Source organism: Amia ocellicauda, chromosome 6 (assembly GCF_036373705.1).
Source record: "Amia ocellicauda isolate fAmiCal2 chromosome 6, fAmiCal2.hap1, whole genome shotgun sequence".
Lineage (NCBI taxonomy): Eukaryota > Metazoa > Chordata > Actinopteri > Amiiformes > Amiidae > Amia > Amia ocellicauda.
The window spans coordinates 43,611,572-43,627,290 of NC_089855.1; positions in this window are offsets into that span (position 1 = coordinate 43,611,572).

Here is a 15,719-nt window from a genome sequence, read left to right on the forward strand (position 1 = left end):
ATTGTATTTGTAACTGCAACTTGGGATCCAGCACCGGCACCATGTCGGTGGAAAATCGCTAAGTGAGCTCACACTGAGCTCAGTGTAATTTCTGCTCTGGAGAGCTCACAGTGTGACCTAGTCGTGAGTTAACGTCTTTACTGGGTAGTCCTTGACAACTTAATTGACTCAATTCTTGGGCTTAATTGGTCAAAATGACCATTGGTTGAAGGTACTCAGGGACTGATGTGTAGAGAGACTTATTAAACCTGCAGGATTGTGGTTTTCCCAGAACAGAATTAACCAGCTCACCACAAAGGAACATGGTAGGTGCTATTGCAACATGGATTACACAAAAAAAATGAAATCCAAGTATGTAGTGGTCCTTGGGCCATTGTGTGGTGATCCAGATCACTTCAGCATGAATTTTGCAGTGGTCTGGACTACAACTCCAGGGACTACTGTGCAGTGGTCCAGACCTCAGAAACTGTATGCATATGAACAGTGAAGTAGGCATCATAACTGTAGCCAATACTTTGTGGTTAAAATGCTTAATTTAATCCATGTATTGTACGGAATAATAATAACAACTGTAAAACATAAGAGAAGGGCCTGATAATAAATACAATACACAATAGACTAGAACCCTTAGAATGTAATAATATGAACATTTTCATGATTAGTATGATTGTACTTTGGATGATCTATTAATGCAAGTTGATAACATATTTTACAGAAAATGGGTTTTAGGAATTGTGTCCAAAAACTAAAAGAATTGTCTTAGGGACCACTGCTCCTTTTTTCCAGACCAATGTATAGCCCACTTTTCTTTTAAATTATGTTTAAAACGAAATTGAGGAAGCAGTGGTTAGTTCTGAATCAAACATATTGACCCCCTCACTCAATCTGTAAGTCCTGCAGCAAACATTGGAATATGCATAGATATTTGCTCAGACTGGTATAAATGTCCCTAATAAATAACCAAATGCCATTTTTGTTGTTTCAAATGTGTCCAACATCTTACCAGTATGTCCTTTTAGTATGTCACAAAGGTTCCCTAATTCGTTTTACAAATGTTCCCTGTATGTTATGAATGTTCCCTAAGCATGTGACGAATGTTCCCTAGTTTATGTTACAGATGTGCCCTAGCACTTCTATCTCTCTCTTTCTCTGTCTCTCACTCTCAATTCAGTGCATTTGTATTTTAAAAGCAATTGGACATGCATACATACATACATACATACATACATACATACATACATACATACATATATATGGAAAATTAACAATACAATTAAAAATCACAATAAGATGTAATAAAGTACAGAAAAACAAAATGTAATAAAATGTGATCTTTAATACACACAAATATGTATGGCTGGTCGGAAGCGTCTTGGACTCGGGTTCCTCTTCATTACTTACAATTCAAGGTTGCTTTATTGGCATGACAAACAGATTCGTAGTGTTGCCAAAGCAGTTGATATATACATACATTGAAAAATAATAAAAGGTAAGAAAAAAGAAACAAAAAAAATGAAACAGTAACATTATAATTTATAAATTAAATCTTAATAGACATGTACATTTACTTTATAGTTATCAGGTTACAGCTGGTGCTCATGTATGTCATGTTTTCACAGTGAGCCCCTCAGGCTGTGGCAGGCGGCTACATATTGGGCGGCCAGGGGGGCTGTGTGTCCCTCCCCCAGGAGGATAGCTTTTTTTTTTTAATTCATCAATTCAGAGAATGATTTTATAATATTTATGAATTTATTATAGAACATGTCCCTTAATTTGGCATATTTATTGCATCGGAGGAGGAAGTGCATCTCCGTCTCGACCTCTCCTGTCTCGCAGTGACCACAGCGCCGCTCCTCTCTGGGCAGCCAGCTCTGCCTGTGTCGGCCCGTCTCTATGGCCAGGCTGTGGTCACTGAGCCTGTACTTGGTCAGGATCCATCTCTGCTTCATATCTCTGACAGTGAAGAGATATTCTGCCAGGGTGTATTCTCTGTTTAGGGCCCAATAGCAATCCAGTTTACTTTGGGATTTGGTTTCATTGTTCCAATGTTCCAGATAGGAGGTTTTGGTTATCTTTATGATTTGGTTGACTCTGATTGGGGGCAGGTAAGCAGTGCTGACCTGAAGCTGGTCTCTGTTCGCAGTATTAGCAGGGGTCAGTGCCATGAGCTTCAGGGCCAGCTGACTCAGTGGACTCTTTTCAGGGCTGAGTTCTTGGGTTTGGAGGGCCTTGTACTGGAGTGAGTCTGACTCACTTTTCTTCAGGTGCATCCAGAATTTCAGTGTTCTTTTCTTTACATTAATGAGGTTTGGGAAGCGGCCTAATTCTGCCCTGCATGCGTGGTTTGGTGTGCTCCTGTGCACCTGCAGTATGTTTTTATAGAGTTCAGCATGCAGGGTCTCTATTGGATGTTTGTCCCACCTAGTGTAGTCCTGTTGACTGAGTAGACCCTATACTTCATTACCGTACAGCGCAATGGGCTGGATCACACTGTCAATTAGTTTGAGACAGAAGAAGATTCTATAACATTAATATCCCATTCACAATCTGATTGCGTAGAAAGCTCTTCTTGCTTTGTCTTTGAGTGCCTTCACTGCCAGGTTAAAGCCCCCTGATGCACTAATAGTCAAGCCCAGGTAAGTGTAGTGTGAGGTGTGTTCTAGGGTAGTGTTGCCTAGCGTGAAGTGGTATTTGTTTCCCTGAGGATTTTTTTTTTGGAAAATCATGATCTTTGTCTTCTTCATGTTTACTGCCAGGGCCCAGGACTAACAGTACTGCTCAAGCAGTGCCAGGTTTTGCTGAAGCCCCTGGTCTGTGGACGACAGCAAGACTAGGTCATCCGCATAGAGCAGGAATTTGACTTCTGTGTCATTTAGGGTGAGGCCAGGGGCATCAGACTGCTCCAACACTGTTGCCAACTCATTGATGTAAATGTTGAACAGTGTTGGGCTCAGACTGCAGCCCTGCCTCACTCCCCGCCCCTGAGTGAAGAATTCTGTTCTTTTGTTGCCAATTTTTACTGCACATTTGTTTTCGGTGTACATTGTTTTTATAATATCATAGACTTTACTCCCTACACCGCTTTGAAGAATTCTGTAATAAAGTCCCTCGTGCCAAATGGAATCGAATGCCATTTTGAAATCAATGAAACAGGCAAAGATTTTGCCTTTACTTTCTTAGTGGACGTGTTTGTCTATGAGGGTGTGTAGGGTGTAAATATGATCTGTAGTGCAGTGATTTGGGAGGAAGCCAATCTGACTCTTATTCAGGACACTGTGCTCGGTAAGGAAGGCCAGTATCCGGGCGTTGATGATACTGCAGAACACCTTCCCAAGGTTACTGCTAACACAGATGCCCCGGTAGTTGTTAGGGTCGAATTTGTCTCCACTCTTATAGATTGGGGTGATCAGCCCCTGCTTCCAGATGTCAGGGAAGTAACCAGTACTGAGGACCATGTTGAACAATTTAAGCACAGCCTCCTGCAGTTGTGCGCTGCTGTGATTGAGCATTTCAGTGCTGATGCTGTCCGGGCTGCAGGCTTTTCTGGGTGGAAGTGCCTGGAGCTTTTTAGATAGTTCCTGTAGGGTGATTGGAGCGTCATTTGGGTTTTGATTATTTTTAATTGATTGTTCGAGCAATTTCAGTTTTTCCCTGGTTTCAATTTGCTTGTGTGTCAGATCATTTTGTTGGATATCTTTATAAAGGTTTTCAAAGTATTTTTTCCAAATGGTTCTGTTTCGTATTGCCAATTCTTGTTGTTTTGTTGAATTTAAATTGTTCCACATTTCCCAGAACTGGTTTTGGTCAACAGATTTCTCTATGTCTTTGAGTGTTTTGTTTGTGTGTTTCTGTTTTTTATTTTTAAGGGTGTGTTTGATTTAGTCCTGTTACGTCAGGCTGGTACTGTGAGCTGAGGAATGTGTTGATGATGTCTGTTATTTCTGTAGAACTGATTGCTTGGTTAAATTCCTCTGTGCTGTTTGGAGCCCATCTGTATGTTTGATTAAGGTTGTACAGCTTACTGGGCTGTGTCTGTGTGTTGCTGGCCTGACTTCTTCTTTTCAGGAACACTGTGATTTGGTTGTGGTCTGACAGGGGGGTTTGCTGCCTGACAGTGAATGCACTGATGAAGGAGGGGTCCCTGTCAGTGAGGGCGTAGTCGACTACATTAGTCCCAAGAGCTGAGCAATACGTGAACCTCCCTAAAGAGTCCCCTCTGATCCTGCCATTAAACCCCGTCGGGGATGTTCCTCTGGGTTGTGGTGGGGGTGAGGTACAGAGGGGCCTGGCCGAACACATGGCTGTTTCCCTGTGTACCGATGCAGTTGGGCTCGGTGCCTGTCCGGGCATTGAAGTCCCCACAGAGCAGCACATTCCCCTGGGCCTGGAAATGGCCGATCTCTGTGTGGAGGGTGTTAAAAAATTCCCCATTGTAATAGGGGGATTCAGAGGTGGGGGTATACGCTGTACAAAGGTATATATGGTTCTCTCACTGGGCTATTCCCTTCTTAATTTGAAGCCATGTGTGCGTTGGGCCCTGTTTGACTGGGCTGATGTGGTTCGCCAGCTCCTCTTTGTACCACACTATGATCCCCCCAGAGTCCCTGCCACGCCGCACTGTGCTCAGTTTAATTGAGGGCACAATAACCTCCCTGTAGCCCAGGGGGCAGTGTGTGGGCACCTCTGCACGGCACCATGTCTCCAACAGAACTATGATATCTAATTCTTTAATGCTTTTAATGAATTCAGGGTCTGTGCTCTTTAGCCCGAAAGGCGAGGAGTTCAGGCCCTGAATGTTCCAGCAGCTGACTGTAAATGAGCTCATTTTAGCTAACATTGTACTTGGTGGAATAAAATGCCTATCAACAATACAACTTTTTAATCTAAGGTTTTGTTTAAACTAGAATTTCAAATATAATAATTATTAGTTTTATGTAAAATATGGTTACATTGTATGTACACAGGTATTTATTTTTAATTTACAAGTGGGGTTGTCCGTCCCTACCCGAGTTCTCTGGCTCAGCTCAGCAGTCTGGAGCAGAGGAGGCTGAGCAGGTGCTTGATCTCTCCCAGCTCGGTGGGGGCCGGAGTGGCGGCCTGGGTCAGGGCTGCGGCATAGCTGAGCGGCTTCTGATGGGCGCTGTGCCTGGTGCTCGTGGGGCGGGTGGGAGGCTGGGTGATGGGGGGCTGGCCGGTGCTGCGGCATCGTGGTACGTGTGCTCCAGTGCGGGGGGGTTGTATGTTTGGCTGGCCTCTGTTGGTATTGCTGTGTGGATAGGAGCTCATACATTCAGTGACTTCTCTCTCTCTCTCGTTCTGTAGATGCATCATAGGGAACATATGTAACAATCTCTCTTTTTGTTTACCAAAAATGTGAATGAAAGTATTTCAAGTGGGTTTTGCCTTGGTTGGAAACGTTTTAAGATAAATTATGAAGTGTAAAATGGATTTGTCTCAATTCTCCGTAGTTTTCAATGTATGTGCCATTCAGTAGCGTTCATGTTACAGATGTGTCCTATGCAGTGGTAGGGTCAATAAAATGTCAGTAAAACTTTATTCTGATAACTTTGATTATTATTTTTTTTCTCATGAACAACAAATGCTGTTTGCTTCATTTTTACAGTGTATGTCATAAATTCCATTTTTATGAAGCCTGACAAATTGTATGCTGTAATATTGAATATTTTCAGTTACATCATTTGTTTGCTATTCCTATCATGATACAAATGTTCCCTATGTGAAAGATGCATTATATCTTAATAACGTCAAAACAATTAAAGATATACGGATTATTATTTTCGGTAAAGTTATAACACATTGCCATTAACTATGTGTGTCAGTAAAAGTTTAAAAAATCCTGACAGTTTTTTATTGATCCTGCAAAATAAGTGATTAGGGAAGATTTGTAACTTAAAGTTAGGGTTAGTGTTAGGGTTAGGGTAATTAATATATTTGATATATAGAATTGTTAAAAAGTGTAAATGTTTACATTCCATTTTTCATGGTTTGTCTGACAGTTTCAGTTCTATATTCGGTTTGGAAACCGTTTTTTTATATATATATATATATATATATATATATATATATATACTTTATTCTATACAATATCTTCACTATTAAAGTTAAACGCATTATTATTTTCGGCAGTGTTAAAGCACATTGGTATTACCTATGTGTATCTTTTAAAGTTTTAAATTCCTAAAGGTTTTTTATTGATCTTGCAAAATAAGTGTTTAGGGAAAATTTGTAACATAGAGTTAAAGTTAGCCACTGGGTAAGGATTACATCTTCAACAGTAAGTTAATTCATGTTAATTATTCTCATCAATTTTAGTCAATACAGTAAAAGTATCTGAAATAGCAAATCGGTGTTAATCCCTTAATGCATCAATAAAAATAAATACAAATAAAAGGCTGATCTTAGCATATTTGTATACTTGTATGTTTGTTTCTGGTTGTCTATATGTGATTTCGAGTTTTTTATTTGGCTTTTACAATGTATCTGTGCTGTGTGTAAACGCAGAATTAGTTTGATTGTGATGTTAAATAGGGTTTAGAGACGCAGTCGCCTCGGTGCTGATTATTATTGCTGTGTTTCTCCACTTCTACTCCACACTTGGGAATGCCCACATCCAGTGACGTCAGCGTTCGATTCCAAGACCGTTGGAAAAGCGGGCCAGTTCACAAAAAGATCAGCTGGATCCCAGGCCGAGCAGCGGCTCTGGCTCCAGCACCGGCACCATGTCGGTGGAAAAGCACTACGTGAGCTCACACTGAGCTCAGTGTAATGTCTGCTCTGGAGAGCTCACAGTGTGACCTATTCGTGAGTTCACGTCTTTACTGGGTAGTCTTTGAAAACTTAATCGACTCAATTCTTGGGCTTAATTGGTCAAAATTACCATTGGTTGAAGGTACTCAGGGACTGATGTGTAGAGAGACTTATTAAACCTGCAGGATTGTGGTTTTCCCAGAACAGAATTAACCAGCTCACCACAAAGGAACATGGTAGGTGCTATTGCAACATGGATTACACAAAAACATTGAAATCCAAGTTTGCAGTGGTCCTTGGGCCATTGCGTGGTGATCCAGATCACTTCAGCACGAATTTTGCAGTGGTCTGGACTACAACTCCAGGGACTACTGTGCAGTGGTCCAGACCTCAGAAACTGTATGCATATGAACAGTGAAGTAGGCATCATAACTGTAGCCAATACTTTGTGGTTAAAAAACTTAATTTAATCCCTGTATTGTACGGAATTATAATAACAACTGTAAAACATAAGAGAAGGGCCTGATAATAAATACAATACACAATAGACTAGAACCCTTAGAATGTAATAATATGAACATTTTCATGATTAGTATGATTGAAGTTTGGATGATATATTAATGCAAGTTGATAACATATTTTACAGAAAATGGGTTTCAGGAATTGTGTCCAAAAACTAAAAGAATTGTCTTAGGGACCACTGCTCCTTTTTCCAGACCAATGTATAGCCCACTTTTCTTTTAAATTATGTTTAAAACAAAATTGAGGAAGCAGTGGTTAGTTCTGAATCAAACATATTGACCCCCTCACTCAATCTGTAAGTCCTGCAGCAAACATTGGAATATGCATAGATATTTGCACAGACTGGTATTAATTTCCCTAATAAATAACCAAATGCCATTTTTGCTGTTTCAAATGTGCCCAACATCATACCAGTATATGTCCTTTTAGTATGTCACAAAGGTTCCCTAATTTGTTTTACAAATGTTCCCCGTATGATATGAATGTTCCCTAAGCATGTGACGAATGATCCCTAGTTTATGTTACAGATGTGCCCTAGCACTTCTCTCTCTCTCTTTCTCTGTCTCTCAAATTAGTGCAGTTGTATTGTCAAAGCAATTGGACATGCAAACATACATACATACATATGGAAAATAATGAATAAAATTATCAATCACAATAAGATGTAATGAAGTACAGAAAAACAAAATGTAATAAAATGTGATCTTTAATACACACAAATATGTATGGCTGGTCGGAAGCGTCTTGGACTCGGGTTGCTCTTCATTACTTATAACGCTATTGCCTTTTGTTTAAGCTTTCCATGGAGGGGAACGTGGATGAGTTTGTACCATTCTTGGGAGGCTCTGCCTTGTTGGGGCGGAGCTGTGATCCAGGTGAACAGCAGATCGGGCATAGGTGGGCATGTGGGCGGAGGAAGAGGAAGGCCGGTCAAGCAAATAAGCTTGCTAAGGTACGCAGCAGCAGCAAACAGCCCCCCCATCCAGCCAGCCAGGCAGTCTGGCTGGCAGTGACTGAGTGGTTAACAGATGGCAAGCAACGGAATGCACATGCTCTGTGATGTCATAGCAGTCAGCTCAGAGTGAGGTTCGAAATGTCATCGCTGAGCTGGCTGGCTCTGTGTGTCTTGCTGGCTGTGTGTATGTGTATGCTGGAGCTTACGAGAGACCTGAAGAGGGAGAGTGCACACTGTTGCTGCACCCGCTAAGTCTGACTTCTCCTACTGCTCAGGATAGCCAGCTTAGCCTGCCCCACTAGAAAGTTTGCTAACTGACAAACATGTCTGTGGCGCTGCTTGTACTGGACTCCCAAAATATACACAGAGCGTGAGAAAAGGAGGCCCAGCTGCTTGAACAGGCTCTCCAGTGCAGTGAACAGCAGCTCTAATCTAGGGCAGTGGCAGAAACAGTGAAAAAGTGTCTCTCTCTCCCCGCAGTAGGGGCAGGTGTCGCTCACTCTGGGGTCCAGTGTATGTGCAAAAGAGTTTGTTGCGATGACGCCATACAGAAGCCATGCAGAAGCGGGGGCTTGTTCAGGCTCCTCCAGGCCGGGCAGGCATCTTCCCCCAGAGCCAGGTGCTCCCTCCAGGGGGTGTCAGGGAGGGGCTGCAGCTGCTGATGGTGCAGCTCCCTCACACTGAGCTGATAGAGCTGCTGACGCTGAGCTGTGGAGACAGACACACTACAGAGACTGTGAGGCGACAGAAGGCGACCTGATGAGCTAGGGGGGACTGAGAGACACAGACAAACAAGGGGAAAGACGGTGTCAGGGTCCTTGGGCCAGCAGTGCTGTGTGAGAACCTGGAAAAGCCGCTCCACAGCGCCTATGGGAAGGGCGTTATGTACTGCCCAGAGAAATCTGGTTACGACTCTCAGTGACCTCATACCCAGCCTGGCAGCCAGGCTGTCGGCACCAACCCACTGTCCCCTGTTAAAATCCAACAAATCCCTCAGCCGGATCACGTCGACTTTAAGCAGGACTGACCTGAGGCTGCTGGAGAGCAGGAGTGGATAGCTAAAACCGGGGTTCCAAAGCAGTGGCTCCTCTAACAGCCAATACAGACTGCTGCCCCCCAGCTCCCTACCCAGGGAGAAGTGCTGCCACACCTCTAAAACAGTACTATAAAAAACAGGCAGGGAAGGAAGTTTATTGGGACGTGTCTTAAGTAAAAACATGTGTCTGTCATAACAAGTGTCCAGGGCGGGAGACCCAGGGGATCTGGAGGGTACAGGAGCCTCTGAGCTGCCTGCAGCCGAAAGGCACTCAGCCTGCTTAACAGATCTACCAACCCCTGTCCCCCCTCCTGGAGCGGAAGGTACAGCACTGCTTTGCGCACCCAGTGCAGCCCGTCCAGAAATCCAGGAGCAGGGTCTGTATCTGGGACACCAGGGCCGGTGGGGGGTCCAGACATGCATAAGTGTGCCAGAGCATGGAGGCCACCAAGATATTAATAACAATTGCTCTCCCCCTAAAGGAGAGCTGGGGCAGCAGCCAGTGCCATGCCCTCAACCGGCTCTGTACCCTCTCCAGCAGGCCAGCCCAGTTCTCCTGCGTCTCCCCCAAAGTCACACCCAGCACCCGAGGGCCTGAGAGAGACCACTGCAGCCCCGCAGGGAGGGCAGGGGGTGCAGAAACCTCCCACACCCCAACCAGATGAGCGCTGCTCTTGCCCCAGTTGACCCTGGCTGAGGAGGCCCTGCTGAACTCCTCCAGACACTCCCACAATGACCTGGACGTCTCGCTGGCCAGACTGTGTGTCTCAGCAGCATAGGCCGACACCCTTGGGTGACAAGGGATGGACAGCACGGCTAGCAGCCTGTGCAGCAGGGGCTTGATAGAAAGGGAGTATAGCATCTCTGACAGACTGCAGCCCTGTCTGATGTCTCAATGGATGGGGATAGGCTCACTCAGGCCACCATTGATCTTCAGCACAATAAACACATGACAGTACAGCAGCTGAATAAATTCTACGAACCGCGGGCCAACACCAACTGCTCTCAGCACCTGAAACAGGCACTGCGGCCGGCATGATGTCTCTGAGCCGCTTAACCAGAGCCTTAGACAGGATCTTATAGTGCTGACACAGCAGCGCCACTGGCCTCATGTTCACAATGGAGGACAGATTCCCCTTCTTGGGCAGCAGGGTCAGAATAGCTCTACGACAGCTAATGGGCAGCAGCCCAGCTCACAGTCCCTCCTGCAGCACTGAGAGCAGGTCCGGGCCCAGCTCAGTCCAAAACTCTGAGAAAAACTCCACAGTGACCCCATCCAGCCCCAGTGCCCAGCCCTTATTGAGCTCTTGCATTGCGCAGGTCAGCTCTGCCAGATTTAGAAGGGCCTCCAGCCCCTTGACCCCATCCTGTGGGAACTTAGGCAGACCCTGCTGAAACTGCTGCTGCTGCTCCAGGCTGCCCGGCTCTGAGGAGTACAGCTCCCTATAGAACTGGGCGGCATGACTACACATCTCTTGCCCATCCTGCAGCACGCGGCCCTCAGCCGTCCTCAGGCAGAGCATCACCCTGCTCTGCTGCCGCCTGCATTCCAACTCAAAGAAGAACTTGATGGGCGCATCCATCTGTGTCAGGCTCTGGAACTGCTCCTCGAGCCCGCGTCCTTAGCAGCTCTGACAATGCCTGCTGCATAGCTTTGAGGTCCTCTAATGCCCCTGAATCTCCAGAGTCCAAGGCTCGGTGGAGCACCTGAATCTCTCCTTCTAACTCCTTCTTAGATTCATTCAAGATGTCAGTCCTATGCTCAGTGTACTTCTGGCAGAAGAGCCTGGTATGAACCTTGCCAATGTCCCACCACTGTCTCAGGGAGGCAAACCTAGGGCGCTCTGATCTCTGCCAAAAGAAAAGAAAAGAATTACAAAAAATCCTGTCCTGCAGCAAGCTATTATTGAAAAGCCAGTAGGCACTGCGCAGCCAGACAGGAGGCAGGGTGACACTCACAGTGATGAGACAGTGGTCAGTGGTCAGGTGGGGGTGATATGGAAGCCACCGATCAGATTGACATGATGTCTAAAGGTATAAAATCTATCCAGCCTGGCAAGCGACATAATGCTAGTACCCGGCCTCACCCAGGTGTACTGTTTCACCTTTGGGTTGGCATTCCTCCAGACATCGACCAGATTGTGCAACTGTGTATTACCTTCCAGCTGTTTTGCCGACTGTGGACTGGGCTCCAAATGATTCCTATCTAATCTATAGTCCACAGTACAGTTCCAATCACCCCCCCAAAACCAGGATCTCCTCAGCCCCACAGTCTGCTAGCGCTTTGCTGAGCACCGAAAACACTGACAGTCTGTCTCTCACAGCATTGGGGGCATGGATATTAATAAACACAAAGGTCCTTCCCCCGCTCTCAGCCTTTACCATCAACAATCTTCCACCAACCAACTCTGTTTTTATTAAGATAATCCATTTTAAAAGTGTGTGAAAATAAAATCCCCACTCCCCCACTCACACTAGACCCATGGCTAAACACACTCTCTCCTTTCCACTCCCACTGCCACTCCCACTCATTCACATTGTCTGCGTGCGTCTCTTGTACAAATAAAACATTGAGACATAAAAAAACATACTATTAACCATCATCATTAGATTGCAAAGCAGTCCTGACAACACTCTTTCCACTTCTTTAACTTGTAGCACTCCGGCTCACTAAACTCCGCGAGTGCCACCTCCTGCAGGATCACTTGTGTAGATGCCAGGAACTGCTTTGCATCAGGAAAGAAGTTTTCTAAAACTATATTCCTCTTCCCCTTGGTCTCCCTTAAAAAATCCTTAATGCTTTTAGCACTGTATCTCGCAGTGTCAGTGGAGACGGGCTCACCCTGGGAGTCAGCGATGTCCCCCTGAGCAGCGATGTCCGAGTCTGCGCTCTCCACAGCTGTAGCACTGCACTCAGACTCCCGGTGCCGCAGCCGGTCGGCCACCTTGGGTTGAGACGGCAGGTTCCCCCAGACAGACTCCCCTGACTGCGAGTCCCGCCGCCCCACAGCCCCCACACCGTCTCCGGGATCCTCCTCACCAGCCGCCCTCGCAATATTCGCCTTTTTAGACAACTGTATCAACGGCCTCAGAAGACGGGGCAGACTGCTTCTGCTGTCTTTTCCTGGGCACTTTAAGCCCATCATCACTGGCTAAGTGTTCAGTCTTGGTGGCGGCCGCATCAGCAGCAACAGCAGCTCCCTCCTCAGCTAACTGAGCCCGTGGCTGCTCTGCATTCTCACTGCTAGCAGCTTCCCCACTAGGCTCCCCTACTCTGTCCCCACCGAGCCCAGTAGCGTTTGCCACCGCCTCCCCCTCATCGCTCCCCCGGCCGCCAGAGCCGACACCAGACGGCCCTGCCTGCTCCTCACCTTCCTCTCGCCCCGCCGCCGGAGCCTCTCCCTGAGGGCAAGAGTGACTGATGTGCCCCTGCGCCCTACACCTGAAACACCTCGGCAACACAACTCCAGACAGTAACTTCAGGGGCCCCGTTGGGCCACACCTGAGTCGTCTAGGAGCGAGGACCGTAGTCACGCTCTACCGGGAACTGTCTGCAATCAGCAAATACAAAGCGGGGCTACAGAGGCGCCTTGATGCCCTCTTACGCCCTCCGCTTACAAGAGCAAGGCCGGCTGCTCTACTAGTGCAGCTAGGAGCGAGGCCGTAATCTACTTGCACATTGTCTGGCGCGGGCAATCAAGTGCTTGTGCGGCCTCCGCGCAATATCATGGCAGTGGACCCCTGATCCAATAGGAGCGGGCCAAGGCCCAATGAGAAAATTACAATATAATACATAGCTGGCTAGTCAACAGAGTAGCCGAGCTGAACAATATACAATACATATATATCGCGTGACAGCAAGACCATCATGCTGTCAGCACACAGCACAAGAGTGTCCAACTCGACTAAACAGTACAGAGTGGAAGAGCTCCATTGTGCTGACAATTTAGATTTCGTACAAAAGAACTATATACACCACAGGGCGCAGGAACGAAGTCATCCACCGCCCATGGAACACAGGAGCAGTTGACGCCTGCTGGTTAGACCGGCTAACGCAAGGCAACATTACATCTACTGTGTTACCAAAGGAACAATATACACAGCGAGGCAGCGAACTCAAGCGCCGTCAGCTGGGAACAGCGGCAATGAACTCCATTCTACAATTTTAGAATGGAGCCACAGTCCTGTTGTTTAACACATAATACATACATACACATATATACATCACAGGGTGCAGGAGCTGGCTCATGCGCCACACGTGGAACACAGGAGCAGTTGACACCTGTCGAATAGCGCAGCTAACGCAGGACAACTACAGCTCTACCATGCGAATAAATTAACTATGTACACAGCGGGGCACTGGAGAACTCAAGTGCCCTCCGCTGGAGGACAACAGCAGCGGTCCCCTGCTCTATGGCGTAATACTGCCAGAGCGGGCCACAGACCTGCTGACCAATACACAGAGCAATGAACAAACTATATACAGGGCGGCCTCTTAAGGCAACATGCCTGTAGGCCGCACGACAAGCCCCGGGAACACATTGACAGGGCTGTCTGTACATCCAGGAGCAGCTCGGGTGGGTGCTCGACTGGAAGGCATAGTCCGGTGGAAGGGAAAGACACGGTTTACTAGCTTCCTCAGGATGCACTTACAGGGGCAGACTGGGAGAGGAAAGGCAGGAGCCAGAGCCTGCAGGCTACTGGGGCTCGACTGCAGCCAAAACCGGGTTCCCAATGGAAGGGACTGCTCCCGTCACATCCAACCTGTAGAACCGGGCAAATGTAAGCGGCGAGGCCCAAGCTGCAGCCGCACAAATGTCTGCCAAGGGGGCACCTTGAAAAAGGGCCCACGATGTGGCAACGTCTCGAGTCGAGTGGGCCACCAGGTGATCAGGCACCGGGGTCCCGGTAGACTCGTAGGCCATGGTAATGGTGTCCACAATCCAATGAGAGAGGCACTGCTTTGAAAGCGCCTAGCCCTGTGTCCGTGCTCCATAAGACACAAACAGTTGGCCTGAGCGCCGAATGTCCTTAGTGTGTTCCAAATATTACCTGAGGGCCCGCACAGGGCAGAACAGGTGAAGCCGACTCTCTTGCTCTGAAGCGAAGGGAGGAGGATGAAAAGCCATGAACTCAATAGGCCTGTTGACATGAAATGGAGACAGCACTTTCGGGAAGAACGCAGGGTTAGGCCGTAGCGTGACCCTGGAGCCATCTCCCGCAAAACGGACACACGATGGGTATGGACAGGGCATGTAACTCGCTCAGGCGTTTTGCAGAGGTGATTGCCAACAAAAACGCAGTCTTAAGTGAAACCAGCTTCAGCTCAGCTGAGTTCAGTGGTCAAATGGGGCTTGGGAAAGTGCATCCAGCACTACATCAAGACGCCATGTAGGCAGTGAAAGGGTTCGAGGAGGCCGTAGTCATCGAGCTCCCTTTAGAAACTGCACAGCCAGAAAATGAGACCCAGGAGGCTCACCATCAATCTAAACATGACATGTGGAGATGGCTGCCAGATACACTTTGAGCATGGACGGGGACTTGCCCTGGTCCAACAGCTCTTGTAGAAATTGCAATATGACCCCGATGGGGCAATTAATTGGGTCCTGACCGCCATCTTGGCACCAGGTGCTAAACATCCACCAGCGGTAGGAATACTGCGACCTCGTAGAGGGAGCTCTCGTTGACTGAATAGTGGCAACTACCGCGTCCGACAGACCCCAGGCAATGAATCGCTCCTGCTCAGGGGCCAGGCCCAGAGCTGGAGGAGGCTCGGATTGGTGTGCTAGTGATGGCTCCGTCCACCTGCCTAGGACTCCACGTCCGTCGCAGACTGCTCCCCAACCCTGCTTGGAGGCGTCTGTCGTCATGACTGCTCGGTGGTAAACTGGCCCCAGGGGCACACCGAGGGTCAAATTGTGGGGGCTCCGCAACCAACGGAGCGCCCTCCAGCACGCCAGAGTAACTGTGACTCGCCGTGCTCGATCATGGCGAGGGTGCATCCTGAGAGACCTGAACCACCACTGCAATGGCCTCAACTGGAGGAGGCCGAGGGGGAGGGTCTGTGATGCAGCCACTGGGAGGCCCAGCAGCCTCTGGCAAAGGGATACCCTGACACGAGCTCTCAGTTGGAAGAGGGAGAGACACGTGTGTATTGAGGCAACTCTCTCTGGCGGCAGCGTGGCGAGCATGGCAATGGAATGGAGGCGCAGTCCGAGGAAGTGTGCCTGCTTAGTTGGCGTCAGGCGGCTCTTCTCTCGATTGACCCGAAGGCCCAATTCTGAGAGGCGGCCTAAAATCAGGTCCATGTAATTTCCGAACCTGCTCCCTTGAGTGAGAACAAACCAGCCAGTCGTCTAGATAATTGAGGACGCGGACCCCCTGGCAATGCAAGGGGGCTAGCACAACGCCCACGCACTTGGAAAAAGTGCGTGGAAC